Source organism: Brassica napus, chromosome C4, assembly GCF_020379485.1.
Source record: "Brassica napus cultivar Da-Ae chromosome C4, Da-Ae, whole genome shotgun sequence".
Taxonomy (NCBI): domain Eukaryota; kingdom Viridiplantae; phylum Streptophyta; class Magnoliopsida; order Brassicales; family Brassicaceae; genus Brassica; species Brassica napus.
In genome coordinates this window covers 30,395,672-30,418,669 of record NC_063447.1, presented here as the reverse complement: position 1 = coordinate 30,418,669, position 22,998 = coordinate 30,395,672, and the positions used below count along the sequence as shown (strand labels likewise).

At 33.8% G+C, this 22,998-nt stretch overlaps 1 long non-coding RNA gene, 1 other non-coding gene and 1 pseudogene across 2 annotated transcripts; 1 reads left to right on the top strand and 2 right to left on the bottom strand.

Moving 5' to 3' along the window:
- Positions 1–1,000: 1,000 nt before the first annotated feature.
- On the bottom strand, positions 1,001–5,897 carry LOC106404031 (annotated as a pseudogene).
- A 5,247-nt stretch (positions 5,898–11,144) lies between these two features.
- Positions 11,145–13,626, top strand: LOC106405612. Its single transcript, XR_001281419.3, has 3 exons — positions 11,145–11,293; positions 13,071–13,158; positions 13,368–13,626. It is a non-coding gene; the product is annotated as an uncharacterized LOC106405612 (long non-coding RNA).
- Positions 13,627–17,062: 3,436 nt separating this feature from the next.
- On the bottom strand, positions 17,063–17,169 carry LOC125586551. The gene has a single exon (XR_007323088.1). It is a non-coding gene; the product is annotated as a small nucleolar RNA R71 (small nucleolar RNA).
- Positions 17,170–22,998: the final 5,829 nt, after the last annotated feature.

Genomic DNA, 22,998 nt, shown 5'->3' with positions numbered 1-22,998 from the left:
ATGTTCTTACTTCATTAATTAAACTCCATATTTTTTTACTTGTCTTTTTCAGTTGCATTTATGAAATATCATAAAACGAATAAAACTGTCTAATTTATTACTTGTCTTTTCAGTTACATTAATGAAATATGCTTAAATGAATTTAAACTTCCTATTTTATTGTTTGTCTTTTTCAGTTACCTTAATGAAATATCCTTAAATAAATTTGGACATAATGTCATTTAATCAACAAAAAAAACTCATGAGTTATCCTTACGTGCATAATTTTAATAATGGAAATTTTTCAAAAGGTGCATTATTAAAATGTTACCTAAAACATACAATATTAATATATAACATGCATCAATAAAACTAGAATTTGACTCACACAATTGTACGGATATTATTTTCAGTTGATTAAATTAAAAAATATTTATTTATTCAAAAAATATTTAAGAATGGCTATGTTTTTAAAAATTATATGGTATTATTTGCTCATAACTCATTTGTCATTTGCTAAATTGTTAGAAATGAAATTATAGCATAATATAACTCAGTTGTCATTTGCTAAATTTATGGTTTTTATTTATATTTTTTATTATTTAATTATAATATTTTCATTTTATATTTGAAAGAGAAATGAATTTTCTTTCAAAAAATATTTTTGTAAATGTATTTTTTAAAAAATAATCAATTTAAATTGTTATTCTCATTGAATATAATTATTTTTGACATAATTTGAGTTTTCGTTTACATCAAAACTTATCATATTTTAGGATAATTTTAATTTAAAATGTAATTTTCATATTTTCAAAAAAATTCTAAAAATATTTTTTAAATATTTTGTTATAATTTTTTAAAAAATATTAAGTTGCATTTCAAATAAAAAGGTAAAGATATTAAAAATATTCTAATTAAAATATGTAAAATTTAATATAGCTTTAAGGAAATGGTCAAAATAAAAAAAAATTACACACAAAAAAAATCATGATTTTTGTTAACTGGGCGGATCATTATTTATATGATATCGCAAACGAAAGAAAAATTTATGTTTTTACAATTATCTAAGTGGGTGGTATTCAATCCAAGAATTTGAAAGAATTCATAAGGAAAAACTTTTGCAATATTTTCAAAGATTTGATGAGATTTTAATGCATATATCTAATTCCTATGCTTACTTCTATTATTGATTTTAAAAGAATATACATAAATTTGATAGAATACTAATTCCTCTAAATTCTATGAATTTTCGAATCCTTGTATATTTAAAAAGGTAACAAAAATTATTTTATTCTTAAAACTAAAAAATAGTAATTAGTACTACATAGTTTATGGATTGTAGCAATTTTATTAAAATCATAATACTAATAAATAAAATATATGGATCATCTAAACTCATAGCATCTCTCCACATATCTTCTAAGTTCTGCTATAGTTTTTCTCCAAGTATTTGTATTTTTTTTATCTTGCTCTTGTGTTCGTAAAGGCTCTTAACAATGATGTGCAAAAGCACACAATCGAAAGTCTCAAAAGGCATCTTGATTTGGTTAACATACACGGGTTTTTTTCAGTAACAAGGCAACATTGACTTTATATTTGTTAATTATTGTTCTTTATATTTGCTGGTAACTCATTAATTATCATCTACAAAGGTCTCTTCATTCTTCACGTACTTCTGAAAAAATGAGAAGCAGAGAAATGCTATTGTTTGTGTTTTCCTACGATTCATTACGAATCTCTGCATAAGAGCAAAGAATTGACCATTTACATTTATACATGACATTTTCCATTAAATTCTTATCAAATATCATTACTACAAAATCTATCAAATATTGAATAACAACAGAATTTAAAGTAATTAAAAGAATGATTCCAAATGCTTAATCTAATAACAAAAGAATTTAAAAGAATTGATGAAATCCATAATTGAATAACAGTGGAATTTAATGGAAACTATAATTCTTTCTAATTCTATCAAATTTCTGAATCCAATACCCCCACCTAATTAACCATGTATACTCATATTTTTATATTTTTTTATATGATATCACACATTCGTAAAAAATAGAGAGTTTAAGATGCAAAAAAAAAATATTTACTTAATGAATATAATATGAATAAATTTTACAAATACATCATTTAATAAAATAAATAATTAAAAACTGAAAATTCATATCCGCGCGCGGATCAGGATCTAGTGAATTCTTATAATCTCTGTTCCGTGGGGTGAGAGTCCCTCCTGTCCAAGGACCATATCATCGTGCCGCAAGTGGATGCTGTGAGAGAGGCAAACACGTTGCAGGACTTCTCGAAGCTTCTGGGGTTGCCAATTCGAATCTCCGGGCGATTGATATCTTTTTTTTTCGCTGGACCTCCAGATTTTCCGAGTACAACCAATGTGAAAATCGAGACTACAACCCCTTTCACTGGCCAGATCGGATCAACTCCAAGAGACCGGAGAACCTGTTGCAAAAAGCGACCTCAAAGAACACGAAATATTTTTGTTGTTGTGATCTCGTTGGATCAATATTTTGTTAGGCCACTGGAAAAATTTTGCATTATTCAAGTCGTATGCTGGTTGTTGGATATGACATATTCCGCTATCCATGTACATAGCGCCTGTATTGAATGGTATACAAAACTTATAACATTTTCCAATCTTTGTTTCCGTCTATAGAATTACGCTAGAGTGTTGCATCCTTTCGAATGATTGTACTGCTTTTGAATATGTTTATTTTGTTTGGATTCCTCGAGGGAGGAACTCTGTTGCTGATCGTTTGGCTATAGGCTTTGGCCTTGTATCAAGTGGTGTGACCACTTACTCTTGTGATTTAATGAAGTTGTGTCCAAAAGAAAAAAAATTAAAAGCAGCTGAATGAATTGTTCAGAACCTGAAAGCAGAATCGGTCTGGTACAAAATATAGCACAATTTAGTTAGATGATATTAAGGTTAAAAATTATATTATTTTCAATCACCACATAAAAATAAATAACAACTTTTTTTATCAATTGGATTATGCAAATTACTTTTTCATTGCTCAAATTATTTTATAATGAATTTATCATTTAAAACTTTATTTAATACTATTTTAAGATATTTCTAATAAATTAATAAATTATCATGATGTAAGTATGGTTAATTTAAAGGACTGTTACTAAGAAGTTTTTGTTTCAAATCAATTCATAAAACCAAATTATATATCAGTTATATCTACTAGCACACAGCCCAACCTTAAGCAGCATTTTCCAACCATCTGAAGAACTATACTAATAAACTGTCCGAGAAAGACTTTATACATAGTGGGAACTCTCAAATCAAACACTTGACTTCAAGCGAGAAATGCCCTGGCAATCTATCCGTTGTCCTCCTTATAATAGCATTGAAGTCTCTACCACAGCGAGTTTTGAAGCTAATGTAGAAGATTGCATTATACGCCTTGACTTTCTTCTTCGACTCCACATCCTCCCTGGTTCTTACAATTATCTTCCTCATCTCAACTGGCAGACACAATTTCTTCCTGAAAGACAAGACAAGACAAAAAAAAGAAGTTTAATGAACATAAAAAACCATCCAGTTTCACTCAAGTTTGTTTCCTCACCAATTGCGATCGCTTGGAGTACAGTGCGAATTTCGCGTATAGATGAAGCCATCCAGTGTCTACTTCCATCTGTAGATGAAAAAGATGTTGACATGATGCAGATGAAAGAAGATAAAAATGGGCAAGCAATATATATATATATATATATATATATATATATATATATTTCCATTTAGCTTTCGACGACCTCATAGTATTGCAGCTTATCACTTCCCGTGAGTTCATCCTCTGTCATCCTTTGAAAAAAATCATCCACAGCTTTTTTCGTCCCACCATCCACGTTCGTCTTCCTCCTCTAACCCTTTGATACAGAAGTAGACATAGCAAATAAAGCGAGTGAAAGAAAATTACATCCGAGTAAATGATACGGCAAATCTATCAGAGTCTAAGAATCAAGAAAGTTACCTGGCGTTGTACTGCAGAGCGTTGTAATTTCACTCAAGCAACCTTTGTGCTCAAGTGCTTCCCTAACTAGTGTTTCAAACACACAGCTTGAGTGGTCTACTGGATCTATTGCCTCTAATGTTATAAAAAAATTGAGGTTATCCATGTCTTAAACTTGTGTACAGTCAAAAGTTTCAAGTCTGTGCCCTACAAGCTCATAAGTGAAAGTCAAATTAGTAAGAATCAAACCACAATGTGATCTTGTGATACCAGTTGTTTTTCGCTGCTGAAGAAAAGAGAAAGCTATGATATTCTACCTTGTGCAAATAGTAGTAATGGAGTCCAAGTTTACCAAAGAGCTCCATATTTGAATACGGGTATAAAGGGAGGGTATTCCTGATTGTAATCAATATAACGATTACGATCATAGAGCATCTAAACAAAACCACATTCACATAAACTGAAAATCATTATATTAAAGAAAATAAACGCAAATCATTACAAAACAGAGAATTAAAGAACTAATCAAAATTGTGAACAGTGAAAAAGGAATAACAGTTTGTTACCCGAGTGACTTGTGATGCTAGCGCTTCTTCCCTGTTGAGAGGGTAGAATCTCTGGTGCAATGGTTCTGCGGTCGAGTCTTTAGATTCTCGCTTCGACATGACGTTACCCGAATTTGGAAAATCCAAGCTAAGTTAATCAATCACAACAGTTCAACACCAAAACCCAAGACTCAAAAGACAAAGTAAAGATAGTTAAGGGGTATTTAAGTAATGATGTTGCTTCTTCAACCGCTACTTTCACTTGTTATTATCAAACATAAAGTATTAACACTACTTTTTGGTCAACTTTTTCTTTTGGTTCATAACTGCAACATCAATTTTTGCATCCCCTTCAACAAAGATGAAATTAAAACCTAGGTTGCATGTCAAATACGTACGCAAAGAAACAACTTTAAATGTGTAAAATCAATTATTTTAATACAAAAACAAAAGAAAAATTCATTAGTATCTATATATATAAATCTTTTAATAAAATAGTTCACAAGATTGAAAGTCACAAAATAACACTAACTAAATAGTGAAAATAGTAAATTATCTTTAACAAATAACATTAAATATAATCAAAATAGTTTTAAGCAATATAATATTTATAGGAAAAAATAAATAATTCATCATTAATCGAATAAGAAAAAGAACGAAAAAGGGATATGTAAATACTTCAGTTGCTTCTTCAACCGTTACTTCTTGTGTTCAGCATTCTATTCTCAAAATAACGTATTGACCTTCCTGTTGTACATAACTACCAGAGCAATTGTTGTAAAAAAAAACTACAAGAGCAATTTTAGCATCTTTTACCAAATTGTCTGCAATATTTTTTACATCTCTTACAATAAAGAAGAAATTAAAACTAAGGCTGCAACATCAACTCAAAATTCAAATGACAACATCAGTCTCGCTGGTGTGTTCACATACCAACTGTAAATCCATGTTGTCATCAAGTGCGTTCCATTTGTGAATTTTCGAAAACACAAATATGAAAAAATTTCTTGTATGGAAAAAAAAAACACAAAATCATCAACCCTTTCATAACAAGAAAAATGATTACAAATAATGATGCAAACTCTACCATGTAGAGGAAAAAGAAAGAGATATGTCAAAGGAACGTTTGGAGGGTGGAGTGACAACAGTCTCAACTTCATTAATTTGTATTTGCTATGGGAATATATCATACCTTTATAATATAGATCAAGGTTTAATGTTATATACAACGAACCGTCCTCGTTCTTTTGGTTTAGTATGCAAAATTAATCCGGGCAAATCTCCAAAATATCACCTTTCTAAGCTTATATCACAAAAATAGCACTCAAAAACTAAAATGACCAAAATAGCATTTTCTCTTTTGAAAATTTTAATTTTTTTATTTTTCAAAATTTGAAATCTTATCCCCAAAACCTCATTTCTCAACTCTAAACCCTAAACCCTAAACTCTAAACCCTAAACCCTAAACTCTAAACCCTAAACTCTAAACCCTAAACCCTAAACCCTAAACTCTAAATCCTAAACCCTAAACTCTAAACTCTAAACCCTAAACCCTAAACCCTAAACCCTAAACCCTAAACTCTAAACCCTAAACCCTAAACTCTAAACCCTAAACCCTAAACCCTAAACCCTAAACCCTAAATCCTAAACCCCACCCTTTAACTCTAAACCCTAAGTTTGTGACTTTTGATAAAACATTAAGTGCTATTTTTGTGATTTTTGACCTTAAGTGCTAGTTTGGGAACAAAAACTTGATTTAGTGCTATTTTTGTCTTTTTCTCAATTAATCCTTCAAACTGATCGTAAGGTTTGCCTTATCCTTTTCTTACTTCTTATGCATGACTGCATAAATTCTAAATCCATTTAGGCAAACTAAAACCTGGAAAATGATAAATAACAAATCTAAAAACAAGCAACATAACATAAGAAATGTGAAATCAAACAGGAATGGGCAAAGCTTGAACCCATCCACCACTGTTAATGAAGTCGAGATTAATCAAACTTTGAACACTTTATCCACTCAGCTTCTTAACCCTGCTCACACGTCTCCCCGTATTTGATCTACTCCCATAGCATCCAATCTCTGCAAACGTCAGCTGAGATACATGGCCCGCAAAGTGCCATGAGTCCAAACCTTGGGGAACAACCACGTCGGTCAGGTCTGTTTGGTAAAAGATCACTCGAGCGTAACTGCGCCACGGTCTGCCCAAGAAATTCTCCGATCCGAGAACGAGGCTGTCCGTGAACACAAATCCACTAGCGTCATACGGGTTGGTCTATCCTTGAGGGTTTATAATGTAGCATTTTTTAGAGCAAGTCAGCGCTAGTTTTCTATAATATAAAATCTTATACTGTCCATAATTAAATACAGATCTTTGAAGGAATGGCAAATGATACGGTTTGATTTCTATGCTGAAGCTTGAGTCAAATAATTGTACAAATTTTCCTCCATAAATCCAATTACGTTGGTGACTTAGAGCATCCCTTTAGTAGTATTTCAGTGGGTTCTTAAAAGTATAAAAAATAACAATATTCAGATACAAAAACAATGATTTTTGTTTATTTGTTAGCTTTTAGAATTACATGGAGATATTATTATCCATGGCGATCAGAGGATGTTCCAAACCACACTATATATTAATAATATCATACGAAATGTATAAGGAAACAAATAATTATGTTATTGGTGAAACACAACTCAGAAGAATTTAAGTTTTGGCCGGTAAACAGTCATTGATGAAGAAAAGCTTCTTGTGAATTATCCTTATGATGTTTACGAATTTGTTTTCAAGTATTAATTGTTTTATAACTTAAATTTAAAACAAAGTAAAAAGTAACATGGTTCACAACATTTGAACAACTAAAGCATATTTAAGAAAGTTTTGAATAAAACATAGATAAGTTAAATTGGGCTGAGTTCAATTGATGTGTTTTGTTTCTTTGATTGTTTTCCTAGTAGCATATTGGGTAGTTTAAGCACCGGTATAGCTTACATTTTCGTTTCTTTTCTTTTATTCTTACATTTTGTTATAAAATTCAGTTTTCTTGGATTTCCAAGAGCATAAGTTTAGGTCCTAATCATATATTTATACATAATCGGGTTCACTTCGAATAAAAGAAACAATATCAAACTGTATTGTATGCAATGTGGATTTTAAAGGCAAAATCTATATCATTTTTTTTATTAATTTGTTTCTAAGTGCTAACTTTGAAATTTGAAGTTATTAAATTCCTGCGCATTTTTTAGATTTTTAGTGGTAAAACTCATCGGTTAAGTTTGGTTTAAATAAAAGTTCCTGAACTAATAATGGTTTACTGATAGCATGGAGGAAGGTTTAATCCACTTAATAAATAGTATGAAAGTTTCTACATTAGATCATTAACTTAGGAATTTTTATCGAACCAATCTTAGTTGAGCTATCTAAATGAGAGGTGGCACTTTAGTTTTTAAATAGTTAATTTATGGTCAAACTACACTTTAATTAAGGAGATATTTAAATTAAGGAGCTATCTAAATGGCAAACCGTTTTGTTTTTCATTTATATATACGGGTTCTTTTATAAATGATATAAATTTGAGAAAAAATATAATTTATATATAGGGCTGAACTACACTTTAATCAAGTGCGTTCCATTTGTGAATTTTCGAAAACACAAATATGAAAAAATTTCTTGTATGGAAAAAAAAAACACAAAATCATCAACCCTTTCATAACAAGAAAAATGATTACAAATAATGATGCAAACTCTACCATGTAGAGGAAAAAGAAAGAGATATGTCAAAGGAACGTTTGGAGGGTGGAGTGACAACAGTCTCAACTTCATTAATTTGTATTTGCTATGGGAATATATCATACCTTTATAATATAGATCAAGGTTTAATGTTATATACAACGAACCGTCCTCGTTCTTTTGGTTTAGTATGCAAAATTAATCCGGGCAAATCTCCAAAATATCACCTTTCTAAGCTTATATCACAAAAATAGCACTCAAAAACTAAAATGACCAAAATAGCATTTTATCTTTTGAAAATTTTAATTTTTTTATTTTTCAAAATTTGAAATCTTATCCCCAAAACCTCATTTCTCAACTCTAAACCCTAAACCCTAAACTCTAAACCCTAAACCCTAAACTCTAAACCCTAAACTCTAAACCCTAAACCCTAAACCCTAAACTCTAAATCCTAAATCCTAAACTCTAAACTCTAAACCCTAAACCCTAAACCCTAAACCCTAAACTCTAAACCCTAAACCCTAAACTCTAAACCCTAAACCCTAAACCCTAAACCCTAAACCCTAAATCCTAAACCCCACCCTTTAACTCTAAACCCTAAGTTTGTGACTTTTGATAAAACATTAAGTGCTATTTTTGTGATTTTTGACCTTAAGTGCTAGTTTGGGAAAAAAAACTTGATTTAGTGCTATTTTTGTATTTTCCTCAATTAATCCTTCAAACTGATCGTAAGGTTTGCCTTATCCTTTTCTTACTTCTTATGCATGACTGCATAAATTCTAAATCCATTTAGGCAAACTAAAACCTGGAAAATGATAAATAACAAATCTAAAAACAAGCAACATAACATAAGAAATGTGAAATCAAACAGGAATGGGCAAAGCTTGAACCCATCCACCACTGTTAATGAAGTCGAGATTAATCAAACTTTGAACACTTTATCCACTCAGCTTCTTAACCCTGCTCACACGTCTCCCCGTATTTGATCTACTCCCATAGCATCCAATCTCTGCAAACGTCAGCTGAGATACATGGCCCGCAAAGTGCCATGAGTCCAAACCTTGGGGAACAACCACGTCGGTCAGGTCTGTTTTGTAAAAGATCACTCGAGCGTAACTGCGCCACGGTCTGCCCAAGAAATTCTCCGATCCGAGAACGAGGCTGTCCGTGAACACAAATCCACTAGCGTCATACGGGTTGGTCTATCCTTGAGGGTTTATAATGTAGCATTTTTTAGAGCAAGTCAGCGCTAGTTTTCTATAATATAAAATCTTATACTGTCCATAATTAAATACAGATCTTTGAAGGAATGGCAAATGATACGGTTTGATTTCTATGCTGAAGCTTGAGTCAAATAATTGTACAAATTTTCCTCCATAAATCCAATTACGTTGGTGACTTAGAGCATCCCTTTAGTAGTATTTCAGTGGGTTCTTAAAAGTATAAAAAATAACAATATTCAGATACAAAAACAATGATTTTTGTTTATTTGTTAGCTTTTAGAATTACATGGAGATATTATTATCCATGGCGATCAGAGGATGTTCCAAACCACACTATATATTAATAATATCATACGAAATGTATAAGGAAACAAATAATTATGTTATTGGTGAAACACAACTCAGAAGAATTTAAGTTTTGGCCGGTAAACAGTCATTGATGAAGAAAAGCTTCTTGTGAATTATCCTTATGATGTTTACGAATTTGTTTTCAAGTATTAATTGTTTTATAACTTAAATTTAAAACAAAGTAAAAAGTAACATGGTTCACAACATTTGAACAACTAAAGCATATTTAAGAAAGTTTTGAATAAAACATAGATAAGTTAAATTGGGCTGAGTTCAATTGATGTGTTTTGTTTCTTTGATTGTTTTCCTAGTAGCATATTGGGTAGTTTAAGCACCGGTATAGCTTACATTTTCGTTCCTTTTCTTTTATTCTTACATTTTGTTATAAAATTCAGTTTTCTTGGATTTCCAAGAGCATAAGTTTAGGTCCTAATCATATATTTATACATAATCGGGTTCAGTTCGAATAAAAGAAACAATATCAAACTGTATTGTATGCAATGTGGATTTTAAAGGCAAAATCTATATCATTTTTTTTATTAATTTGTTTCTAAGTGCTAACTTTGAAATTTGAAGTTATTAAATTCCTGCGCATTTTTTAGATTTTTAGTGGTAAAACTCATCGGTTAAGTTTGGTTTAAATAAAAGTTCCTGAACTAATAATGGTTTACTGATAGCATGGAGGAAGGTTTAATCCACTTAATAAATAGTATGAAAGTTTCTACATTAGATCATTAACTTAGGAATTTTTATCGAACCAATCTTAGTTGAGCTATCTAAATGAGAGGTGGCACTTTAGTTTTTAAATAGTTAATTTATGGTCAAACTACACTTTAATTAAGGAGATATTTAAATTAAGGAGCTATCTAAATGGCAAACCGTTTTGTTTTTCATTTATATATACGGGTTCTTTTATAAATGATATAAATTTGAGAAAAAATATAATTTATATATAGGGCTGAAAAGAATTAAATCTATTAAAAAAGTTTTACTAAAAAGAGCTTTAAAAGGCTAATAATCCTAATAATCTATTCGTATTTACTGCATTGATTATTTTGTTTTATATGTATATTTTATCATTAATTTCAATAAATATTTGAATTTAAAATAATCAACTAATACATATTAAAGCTGGAAAAGTTGAACCAAATCAAGCTATCAGAATCTAAAAAGAAAAAAAAATACATATATAATTTTTATTTGGATATTCATTGACGTGCAAACAAATTAAAAGAAAAAAAAGAAATTTTATGACAAAAAAGAAAAAAAAGGAAATTTAAAGGTGAAACATAATCTGCTTTTTCGCAGCTGAAATAATTGAACCAAAAAAAATGTCCTTAATACTTAGTTACCAATCACTCTATTATTTTCATTATTTATTGAACATTTTAGGTTATTTTCAAATTTTCATAAGCTTTAAACAAACAACTAATTAAACTTGGTCATTTACAAATTTTCTTCATTGTTTCGTTGTCCAAGATCAGGTACATCTCGCTCTTTCTCTCTATTGTATATTGTTAACTTAAAACTGAGTTTTAAACATGTAATCAATCAAGCATTTGTCTCTATATCTCGAATACTTTTGCTTATCTTCGTTTTTAGTAATTAGTAAGTATGGTTTTCATGCTGAAATCACATGCATATATGTCAGTTATTCCTTTTTAGCTTAACAAAACATTTTCCTAACTACTTTTACATTATATATTAATGTGTTTTTGTGAAGTTTTTAATCCAAATTCAAAATTATACATATATACTTCCTTCGTTTATTTTAATATTAACGTTTTTGAGGGAAAAACTTTTGTTCCAAAATTGATGATGTTTTCAATTTTAATGCAAAATTTATTAGCCTTTTATATGATATTATCTTTTGTATTCTGTAATGTGTTTTATCATTGATCAAATTACGATTAGATCAATAATTTATGATTTTTTTTTGTTTAAAATGCAATTTTTTTATAAAACAAATTGTATGTACAATCTTAAAAACTTACCCATTAAAAATGGATGGAGTATTAGAAATTTAGAACCTTTATCGGATGCTAGAAATGTTCCATTATATCATTTTCCATTATTTTCTATAAGGTTTGTATTTTTGAGAAAGAAGTTTTTGATAAGCTTTCAAGCAAGGTTTTAATAATTATTCTATTAGAAATCACATGATTTTTAACAGTAGTTTACAATAATAATAAAAATTCTTTGAAAATTGGTATAAGAACATATTGGGACTTAGTACCGGAAAGGAGAGGAAAAAAAATGTTTTATGACATTTTGTATTTTGAAATTTAATTTTAATAAAATAGTTAATTTAATTTAAATATATTTTGAAATACCTTTTTATCCTAACTAGGAGTTTTAATTTCAATCCAGGGTTTGGTCCGATTTTGATTATGTTTGGTTTTTGTTCTTTAGCCGATAAAGTTTTTCTGGATTAATGAAGTCTACTATATCTTGTATATAATACTCTATCGTCACCCTATCATGTCTTTTGATATATTTTACAACACTCACAAGTTCAGCTATGACTAATTCCCAACATACCTCTGTGAAAAAACAAGTCATAGGGTTCTCACCAATTCTACTATTTAGGATCACAAATATAAAACTAGTTGTATAAATTTATAGACTTAGTTACCACGATTTTCTTGGATTTTCACACGTTCCATAATTTTTACCCATTGTCTTTCTTCAGTGATGTTGGCACAGTCTAAATTTGGGATTAAAATACAGTTTACGTTTGAAAAAAATAATAAACCAATATAAATATGCAGTTAAAGCACATAAGTTACATACATACCTTGTTTTTTCCACCACGTATAGACTTGGTTATTGCGTTTTTGGATGAAAACATTTGATGATAGGAATATCCGTTTCTGATTTAGTGTCGAATATCTTCAACGAAATAAGGAATAATGACGAATGAAAAAAATTTCATAACATTCGTAAATATGTCAATTTTCACAGTAAGCAGCAAAATACATAATATCGAAAGGCGAATCATATTAGGAATATATATATATATATATATATATATATATATATATATATATATACACTGATATACATGTTAATGTTAGAAGTTTTATATTGAGGAAGACTAAATTTATTTCACTGAAAATAAATAGCATTTTCTGCAAATATTTCTTAATATACAAAATTTTAGTTTTTGTAACTATATATATATTTATATTAAAAAGTATATATTGCACCATAATTTTGTCTAATGATAGTTTTCAAATCTGTCTGTTTCTTACTTCGAAGGATATTCAGGCAAAGAGTTTTGTGATGTCCTTTATTTTGTCCATGTTGATGGTCTTTACTCTTACGAGCCTTATTCCTACAATTTCAGGTAAGACATTTATTTGTTTATGTTTATGTTTTCTCAAAAGCAAAATAAAAAGTGTTATCAATCCGAAGTTCTTACAAATCAAGAACTTTTAAGTAATTGATTTATTCAAAAGAAATGAAATGATTTTTTCTTTAAATCCTTAATATTCTGAATCTGTCAGTTTCTAATTTAAAACCAATATTGCTCTACTTACTATTATGAGCTAATAGGGATAGGCAAAAATGGGATATGTACAGACTGTGGACCATGTGTGGGCGAAACATCGGGAAAGACATGCTATGAAAAATGCATCTCTCTGAATTTCAAACTTGGGGGAGTTTGCTTACCTCGGCAGAATGCTGTAAATGTAAATGCAAATTCAAATGAAAATCGTTATTGTTGCTGCTTAAAATTGAATTCTTAATCTAATATGTATCCTATACATTGAATCAAAAAATATTACTTCAATTATATAAATAAATTAATGTATTTGGTATTCAAATATGATATATTTATTTCTAAAATCCAAACATTCAATTATTAATTTTTATTTTGTGAGAGCACCAAAATAAAATATTGAAATTTCTTTCAGCGAAATAAAACATTTTAAATGCAGAAATCCCGTTTGATAAAAAAAAGTTCACAAATTTACGGTGTGGAATGGTGTGTTACATGTTAATTTTTTTTTCATATTGCATCTAATATGAAACTAAATTTGTGGTGTATATCTTATGTACATTAATAATAAAAATACAGAATATAAATTTTTTAAATTTAATATAAACCACACAATTCAGTTATTTTATAATATAAATTTTAAAAATAAGAATCTAAAAAGGAATATTTTTTGGTAAACAAGTAACTCTATAAATTAATAAAATATGACAGTCTCAATTTTATTAGTTTATAAAGTTTTATTGTATATTATTATTCTTTTGCTACCCGCAAAGATTTTATTTTAATACTATATTGTTTTACTTTGTTATATGTATTCTATCAATGTAAATACTGTCCAAGAAAGACTATACAAAGTGGGGACTCTCAAATCAAACAGTTGACTTCAAGCGAAAAATGCCCTGGCAATTTATCCGTTGTCCTCCTTATTATACGCCTTGACTTTCTTCTTCGACTCCACATCCTCTCTGGTTCTTACAATTATCTTCCTCATCTCAACTGGCAGTAAAGACACAATTTCTTCCTGAAAGACAAGACAAGACAAAAAAAAAGAAGTTTAATGAACATAAAAAACCATCCAGTTTCACTCAAGTTTGTTTCCTCACCAGTTGCGATCGCTTGGAGTACAGCGCAAATTTCGCGTATAGATGAAGCCATCCAGTGTCTACTTCCATCTGTAGATGAAAAAGATGTTGACATGATGCAGATGAAAGAAGATAAAAATGGGCAAGCAATATATATATATTTCCATTTAGCTTTCGACGACCTCATAGTATTGCAGCTTAGCACTTCCCGTGAGTTCATCCTCTGTCATCCTTTGAAAAAAATCATCCACAGCTTTTTTCGTCCCACCATCCACGTTCGTCTTCCTCCTCTAACCCTTTGATACAGAAGTAGACATAGCAAATAAAGCGAGTGAAAGAAAATTACATCCGAGTAAATGATACGGCAAATCTATCAGTCTAAGAATCAAGAAAGTTACCTGGCGTTATACTGCAGAGCGTTGTAATTTCACTCAAGCAACCTTTGTGCTCAAGTGCTTCCCTAGCTAGTGTTTCAAACACACAGCTTGAGTGGTCTACTGGATCTATTGCCTCTAATGTTATAAAAAATTGAGGTTATCGATGTCTTAAACTTGTGTACAGTCAAAAGTTTCAAGTCTGTGCCCTACAAGGAATAACAGTTTGTTACCCGAGTGACTTGTGACGCTAGCGTGATATCTTGCATATTTTCATTGTGTTATTCACTCACCCATGTGCATTTTGATCATATATACTAGGATTTAGGCAAGTTTAGGTTGCATTTTGCATACATAAGTCTTTATTAGGTATTGGATTACCGCATGGAGTTCTCGGAGACATTTGGGTGTATTTGAAGCTCAAAAGACGTGTAAAGGTGATCATTGGACGAGCAGAGCGTTGGGAGCGACCCTCCCGGAGCGACACCGTCAAGTCGCTCTGACCTGCCTTATCAGAGCGACCTTACCAGAGCGACGCAGAAACACGAAAACGGGCCCGGAGCGACGTCTCGCAGCGACCCCTCCAGGTCGCTCCCGAAGCCTAGAGCGACTACTGGAGGTCGCTGCGCGCCTCTTGTTTGCTCGAATTCATGTTTACTGGGCCTTTTGGTCATTTTATTATGCACGTTTTTACTTTCTAAACCTAAGTTTAAGTACCTTTTGTAAGCCAGGGAGGCAGATTATCTTTTTTATCAAAAAGAAAACCACCAAAAACCTCTTGGAAAGTTCATCTCTTTGAATCAATTTGATCATTTTGTTATTGCAATTCTGTTGTTTTCATAGCTATTGTCTGTATTTCTCTACATGATTAATCTGAAATCCAATATGGGTTTAAGAGGAATCATGAAGAGTAGTAAATAATCCACTCTTGAATTCATGGGTTAGGGAGATTAATGGTGATTAGGCTAGATCTAGGATGTTATAGTGTAGATCCTTCTTATTCCTTGCTAGTATAGTATTCATAATGCATCTTCTGAGTTGGCCTCTCAAAAGTTGATCTTTAGGCATTTCTCATCCACAAGGTGTTTGATGAAATGTCTGAGACAACTCTCCTAAGCTTTTAACATACTTTACCAAAGACATTTGTTGTTAAAGGTGTTAAGATAGCCAATAGACTTGTTAGTAATGATTGCTTTCATATTATTCAACCAAAGACATTTGATGTTTGAAATATGTTAGTAAATGAACATTCATCTAGACATAGAGTTTGTTTAAGATTGTGTCTAAGCTTAAGGTTGATATTTTGATTGATCATTTGTCATCCTTAGTTCGAAACTTGATCACCCAAGGTCTAATTCCTATACCCATGAGTTCTCTTTTATCATAACCAAAGAAAGTCACTTATTTTATTGTTTTATTGTTCTGTTATTGCATTATATTATTAGTATTAGTTTAAAACCATCCAAATTATCGGTTGCACTTAGATTAAGTACGTACTTGCATTCTCGGTGCTTTGAATCCCTTAGAATTGGTTCGACAATCTTTTATACTACATCATTTGTCTTAGGAGACTTGAAAACTCCTAACATCAAATTGGCGCCGTTGCCAAATTCTGAGTAGATTTGAACATTGAGATTTAGTCATTTGCTTGAGACTAAGTCATTTTTATTTTCTTTCGTTACTGATTCTCTTTCTTCACCTCCCTTAAATTTACAGGTGTAAGAACTTGAGGAGCAGGGGTCCATCAAACCTAGTTCCAAGAGCTACAGACATCAGAGCTTTAGAGAGAGAGAGTGTGTTAGAAAGAGAAGAGAAGAAGAACAACAGGCTCACTTGCAGAGATTGGATACTGATATGGGAGACATACCTCAAAATGATGCGGACGCCAATGGAGCTAACAACGTTCCACAAAACAAACAGCGAGCAGCTCGACCCATTGGCACTTATGACCGCCCCAACATTCATGGTCATAGATTGGGAATCCGAGCACCAGCTGTAGCAGCCAACAACTTTGAGATCAAATCAGGACTTCTCAACTTGATCGAGAACAACAAGTATCATGGCTTGGCTCTAGAGGACCCATTTGATCACTTGGACAGGTTCGACAGCTACTGTGGGTTGTCAAAGACCAATGGTGTGTCCGAAGATGCCTTAAAGCTCAAGCTATTCCCTTTCTCTTTGGGGGATAAGGCACGTCAGTGGGAAAAGTCTCTACCCAGCGACTCTATAACCACCTTGGATGACTGCAAGAAAGCATTTTTGGAGAAGTTCTTCTCTACTTCAAGAACTGCTAAGCTGAGAAATGAGATTTCCAGCTTTCAACAGAAGAATTTGGAAGGATTCAGTGAAGCCTTGGAGAGATTCAAGGGCTACCAAGCTCAATGCCCACACCATGGCTTCTCTAAGGAAAGCTTGCTGAGCACATTCTACCGGGGTACTCTTCCTAAGTACAGGGCCAGACTGGATACAGCTAGCAATGGGTTCTTCTTGGGGAGAACTGAGGAAGATGCAGAAGAGCTGGTTGACAACATGGTAAAGAGTGATGCAGTCTACAGTGGAGACCACGACAGAGGCAGTAGAACAAATGACAAGCAGACGAGGAAGGAGTTGAAAGCTCTACAGGATAAGATAGACATCCTCATTGCTGATAAAGCCACCCAAGAGCAGCTGCACTTTGTTGGTAACCCAAGCCAAGAGACACCACCTGTTGTCCATGAGGTCGAGGGTTTGGAAGGTCAAGAAGAGCTGTGTTTTATCAACAACAATGGTAGTTGGTACAAAAAAGAGCCCAACTTTCAGTACAACAACTACCAACAGAAATCTTATTCCAACAACCAACAGAGTGGTTATCAGCCTCGGAACAACAAGCAAGGCAGCTATCAGCCTCAACAAAACCCTCCTCCTAGTTTCAACAACAAAGGACACCATTCTTTCCAACAACAAGCTAATCCTTCTACCTCTACTCCTCAAGTCAGCAGCACTGATGCCTTACTGAAATAAATCTTGGAGTCTTAGACAAGAAGTGAGAAGCATGTTGGTTATGAGTTGAAGAACTTTCACTCAAAGATTGATGGAAGCTACAATGAGCTCAACAACAAGTTCAGAACCTTGGAGAACCAGTTTGCTGCCATGAACACTCAACAAAATCGCCAACAAGGTTCTTTACCTGGAAAATCTGAGCAAAACCCCAAGGAGACCATGAAAGCTATCACCCTCAGGAGTGGTAAGGAGTTACCTCAGAGAGCTCTCACCAAGGATGCTGAGAAAGGTGAGGGGGTTGCCATCAACATAGATGATGAAGTGGTGATTGTTGATGAGAAAATCAATGATGAGATCTTGGAGAAGATTGTGGAAGCCAAAGGTAAATGAAAGGTTGGGGAAGAGAAGAAAACAGTGAAAGATGGTGAAGTTGTTGCTCCAGCAAGTGAGAATTCTTTTGTTCCTCCTCCCTATGAACCCAAACTTCCATTCCCTGGTAGATTCAAGAGGCAGCTGCTAGAGAAGTACAAAGCTCTATTTGAGAAGCAAATAAGTGAAGTTCAAGTCACAATGCCCATCATTTATGCTTTCATGCTGATTCCTCAATATAAAAAGTTCCTGAAAGATGTTGTAGCTACAAAGAAGAAAGAGATGGAGGGCATGATGATTCTCACTCATGAGTGCAGTGCCATCATCCAGAGGCTTGTTGTTCCAAAGAAGTTAGAAGATCCAGGATGCTTCACATTACCTTGTGCTCTTGGACCTATGGTATTTGATAGATGTCTCTGCGATTTGGGAGCTAGTGTCAGCTTGATGCCTTTATCTGTTGCTAAAAAGCTTGGTTTCACTCAGTACAAGAAGTGTAGACTGTCTCTGGTATTGGCTGATCGTTCAGTGAAGTACCCTGTGGGTCTCTTGGAGGACCTCCCCGTTATGGTTGGAAACTATGAGATCCCTACAGACTTTGTGGTGCTTGAGATGGGTGAGGAAGCTGCAGATCCTTTAATCCTTGGTAAGCCTTTCTTAGCTACAGCAGGAGCAATTGTTAATGTGAAAGAGGGCAAGATTGATCTCCACTTGGGTAAAGGGCATGTTCTTCACTTTGACATCAAGGAGGTAATGAAGAAACCAATAGTTCAAGGGCAAGTTTTCTACATTGAAGAGATGGACGGCCATGCTGATGAGCTCCTTGAAGAGTTGTCACTAGAAGACCCTCTACAGCATGCTTTGACGATAGAGAGAGAAGCTGAAGTGATTGAGAACCTGGAGAGTGCTGCCTATGGGATGATGCTGGATTCACACAGAGGATTTGGTAGTAAGGATCAGTATGAGGAGCTGCCACAAGTGGTTCATCAAGAAGCCTCAGTCATTCAACAAGAGGACACCCAGTAAGACGACTGGAGCGAGCTTAAGGCGCCTAAAGTGGAGCTTAAACCTCTCCCCAATGGTGTAAGGTATGCATTCCTTGGTCCTAATGAAACTTACCCAGTCATTGTGAGTAGTGAACTTACTAAAACTGAGCTATCTGAACTTTTGAAAACACTTAAAAGATTTAGAAAAACAATAGGTTACTCTCTTGATGACATCAAAGGAATATCACCCTCTTTGTGTATGCATAGGATACATCTTGAGGATGAATCAATGACTTCTGTCGAGCATAAAAGAAGGTTAAATCCTAACCTGAAAGATGTTGTAAAGAAAGAGATTCTTAAATTCTTAGATGCTGGTGTGATTTACCCTATTTCAGATTCCAAATGGGTATCTCCTGTGCATGTTGTGCCAAAGAAGGGTGGTATAACTGTAATTAAAAATGACAAGGATGAATTGATGCCAACAAGAACAGTCACTGGTCATAGAATGTGTATTGATTACCAAAACAGTCACTGGTCATAGAAAAAATCATTTTCCACTTCCATTTATTGATCAGATGCTTGAGAGACTTGCAAACCATCCATTCTATTGCTTTCTTGATGGCTATTTAGGATTTTTCCAAATCCCCATACATCCCAATGATCAAGAGAAAATGACATTCACATGTCCTTATGGTACCTTTGCATAGTGAAGAATGTCATTTGGTCTATGTAATGCTCCAGCCACCTTTCAAAGGTGCATGATGTCAATTTTCTCTGATCTAATTGAGGATGTTGTGGAGGTGTTTATGGATGATTTCTCTGTCTACCGATTTTTCGTTTTCTGCTTGTTTGTTAAATTTGTGCAGGGTCCTACAGCCATGTGAAGAAACCAACCTTGTGATGAATTGGGAGAAGTGTCACTTCATGGTTAAAGAAGGGATTGTGCTGGGACACAAGATTTCAGAGAAGGGGATTGAGGTGGATAAGGCCAAAATTGATGTTATGGTTGGTTTGCCCCCACCAAATACAGTGAAAGACATCCAAAGTTTTCTTGGTCATGCTGGGTTCTACAGAAGATTCATCAAGAACTTCTCCATGATCACTAGACCATTGACCAGGCTGCTGTGCAAGGAAGCCACTTTCATCTTCGATATGGAATGTCTACAAGCCTTCAAGAAGCTGAAAGGTGAACTCATCAGTGCTCCGATCGTCCAGCCACCTAATTGGGATCTCCCCTTTGAGATCATGTGTGATGCTAGTGACTATGATGTGGGAGCTGTTTTGGGACAGGAGAAAGATGGCAAGACCCATGTGATCTACTATGCGAGCCAAAACCTGAATGATGCTCAGATGAGATATGCCACAACAGAGAAAGAGATGCTAGCTATTGTCTTTTCCTTTGAGAAGTTCAGAAGCTACTTGGTAGGATCTAAAGTCATTGTCTACACAGATCATGTTGCGTTGAGACACCTTTTGGCAAAGAAGGATGCAAAACTCAGGCTCTTGAGATGGATTCTTTTGCTTCAAGAGTTTGATTTAGAGATCAAGGACAAGCCAGGAGTTGAGAATGGTGTAGCTGATCACTTGTCCAGGCTGAGAGTGGAGTGTGGCATTCCTATTGCGAAGGACTTCCTGAGGAACAGATCATGGCTATTGGAGCAGTGATGGCAGTTTGTGAGACTGGTAGGAAGCTTGAAGAAGTCAAGGCAACAGAGGAGAAAGAACCTTGGTATGCTGATTTAGTAAATTACCAGGAAAAGAACCTTTGAATCTTGTGGGCTATGCCAAGAAGAAGTTCTACAAGGATGTGAAGAGATACTACTGGGATGAGCCCGACCTCTACATTCTCTGCAAGGATCAACTTTATAGGAAAGTGGTTGCTAATGAGGAGATTGATGGGATCCTTACACAGTGTCATGGATCATCCTATGGAGGCCACTTTGCTACCTTCAAGACTGTTACGAAGGTGCTACAAGCTGGATTCTGGGGGCCACATATGTTTAAAGATACACAGGACTTTGTTTCAAAGTGTGATTCATGCCAAATGAGAGGGAACATCACAAAAAGGAATGAGATGCCTCAAAATCCAATCCTGAAAGTTGAAGTGTTTGATGTATGGGGTATAGACTTCATGGGGCCATTTCCATCATCTTTTGGCAACAAATACATCCTTGTAGCTGTTGACTATGTCTCCAAATGGGTGGAAGCTATTGCAAGTCCCACCAATGATGCTAGAGTTGTAACCAAGATGCCCAGGAGCACCATCTTTCCAAGGTTCGGGGTTCCAAGAGTTGTAATCAGTGATGGAGGGACTCATTTCATCAACAAACTGCTTGAGGGACTTCTCAAGAAGAACGGTGTTAAGCACAAGGTAGCAACTTCTTACCATCCTGAAACAAGTGGTCAAGTTAAGATTTCTAACAGAGAGATCAAGTCCATTGTGGAGAAGATTGTGGGGATTACAAGGAAGGATTGGTCAATTAAGCTTGATGATGCGCTTTGGGCTTATAGGACAGCTTACAATACACTTCTAGGGACCACACCTTTCAACCTAGTGTACGAGAAAGCTTTCCATCTGCCAGTGGATCTTGAGTACAAGGCACTATGGTCAGTAAAGTTGCTGAACTTTGACATCAAGAGTGCTAAGGAGAAAATGCTTTTTCAGCTACATGAGCTTGATGAGATAAGAATGGATGCTTTTGAGAACTCAAGGATCTACAAGGAGAAGACTAAAGCTTTCCATGTCAAGAATATCCTGAAGAGAGAGTTTAAAGTAGGAGATCAAGTTCTTCTCTACAACTCTAGGCTGAAGTTATTTCCAGGAAAGCTTAAGTCGAGGTGGTCCGGTCCTTTCAAGGTCAAGGAGGTTAGTCCATATGGAGCAATAGCCAGGTCGCTCGCATTTTCGCCGAATCACGACGCAAAAAACGACCCGGGAGCGACCTCTCGCAGCGACAACCTCAAGTCGCTCCCGAGCCAGTCAGGTAAGTTTTCTTCGTTTTAAACCCGGTTTAGTTAAAATAACCAATCCCCAATCTACCTAAACCGAACCGGATGCCCCTAAACCTACCCAACACCCACGATTTCATCTTCCTCACCTTCTCCTCCTCTCATAAACACTCATACTCTCTCAAACTCACCCACACAAAAAATCCCCTAACTCTCTCAATTCTCACCCAAAGCAACAAGTTCTTGTTTCTAAATCCAAGCTTTCGCCCCTGTAGTCTATTCCTCACCATCCATTCACTATTTCCTTTCATCCAAAGCAATGTATTGAGTTTTTAAATTCAAATTCGTAGGTCCATGAACCCTAGAATTTGAAAATCAAAATTTGGTCATTTTCTTGCTAGATTGTGGTAAAATAGACTAGGAAAAGCTTATCTATCAAGTTGGGTTGTTGAATTAATGGTGAAATTGAGTCTAATTTGAACTTTGGCAAACTTAGGGTTCATGGATTTGGGGGTTTTCAAAATTGACCCCAATTGAGTGTACTAGTGGGTAAGTTAGTATGTTAAGGTGTTGAAAGGTTTGATTAAAGAATTCTCTCATTCTAAAACCACTTTGATTATTGAATTTTACTTGTCTTGTAATTTTCAAATTTTTAAAAGATTGAGAAGTGTAAGTCTTTACTCTTAGCTTGATTGCTTAATTAACTTGAGTTTAAATTGCTATTCATTTGTTGAGTTTACTCTTGCAATTTTCATTTGCAAAGTTCATCCACTTATCCCTTTCCAAGTTTTGAATTTTTCAGGTACCAATGTTTAAGAAAACTAAGGGAAAGTCGGATGCTGAGAAGCAAGAAGCTGAGAGACAAGAATCTGCATTGAGAGGGAAAGATTTATCCTCGGAGCAGACTAGCTCTGGGACACAGAGGACTTCTCGACAGCAAACCTTGGC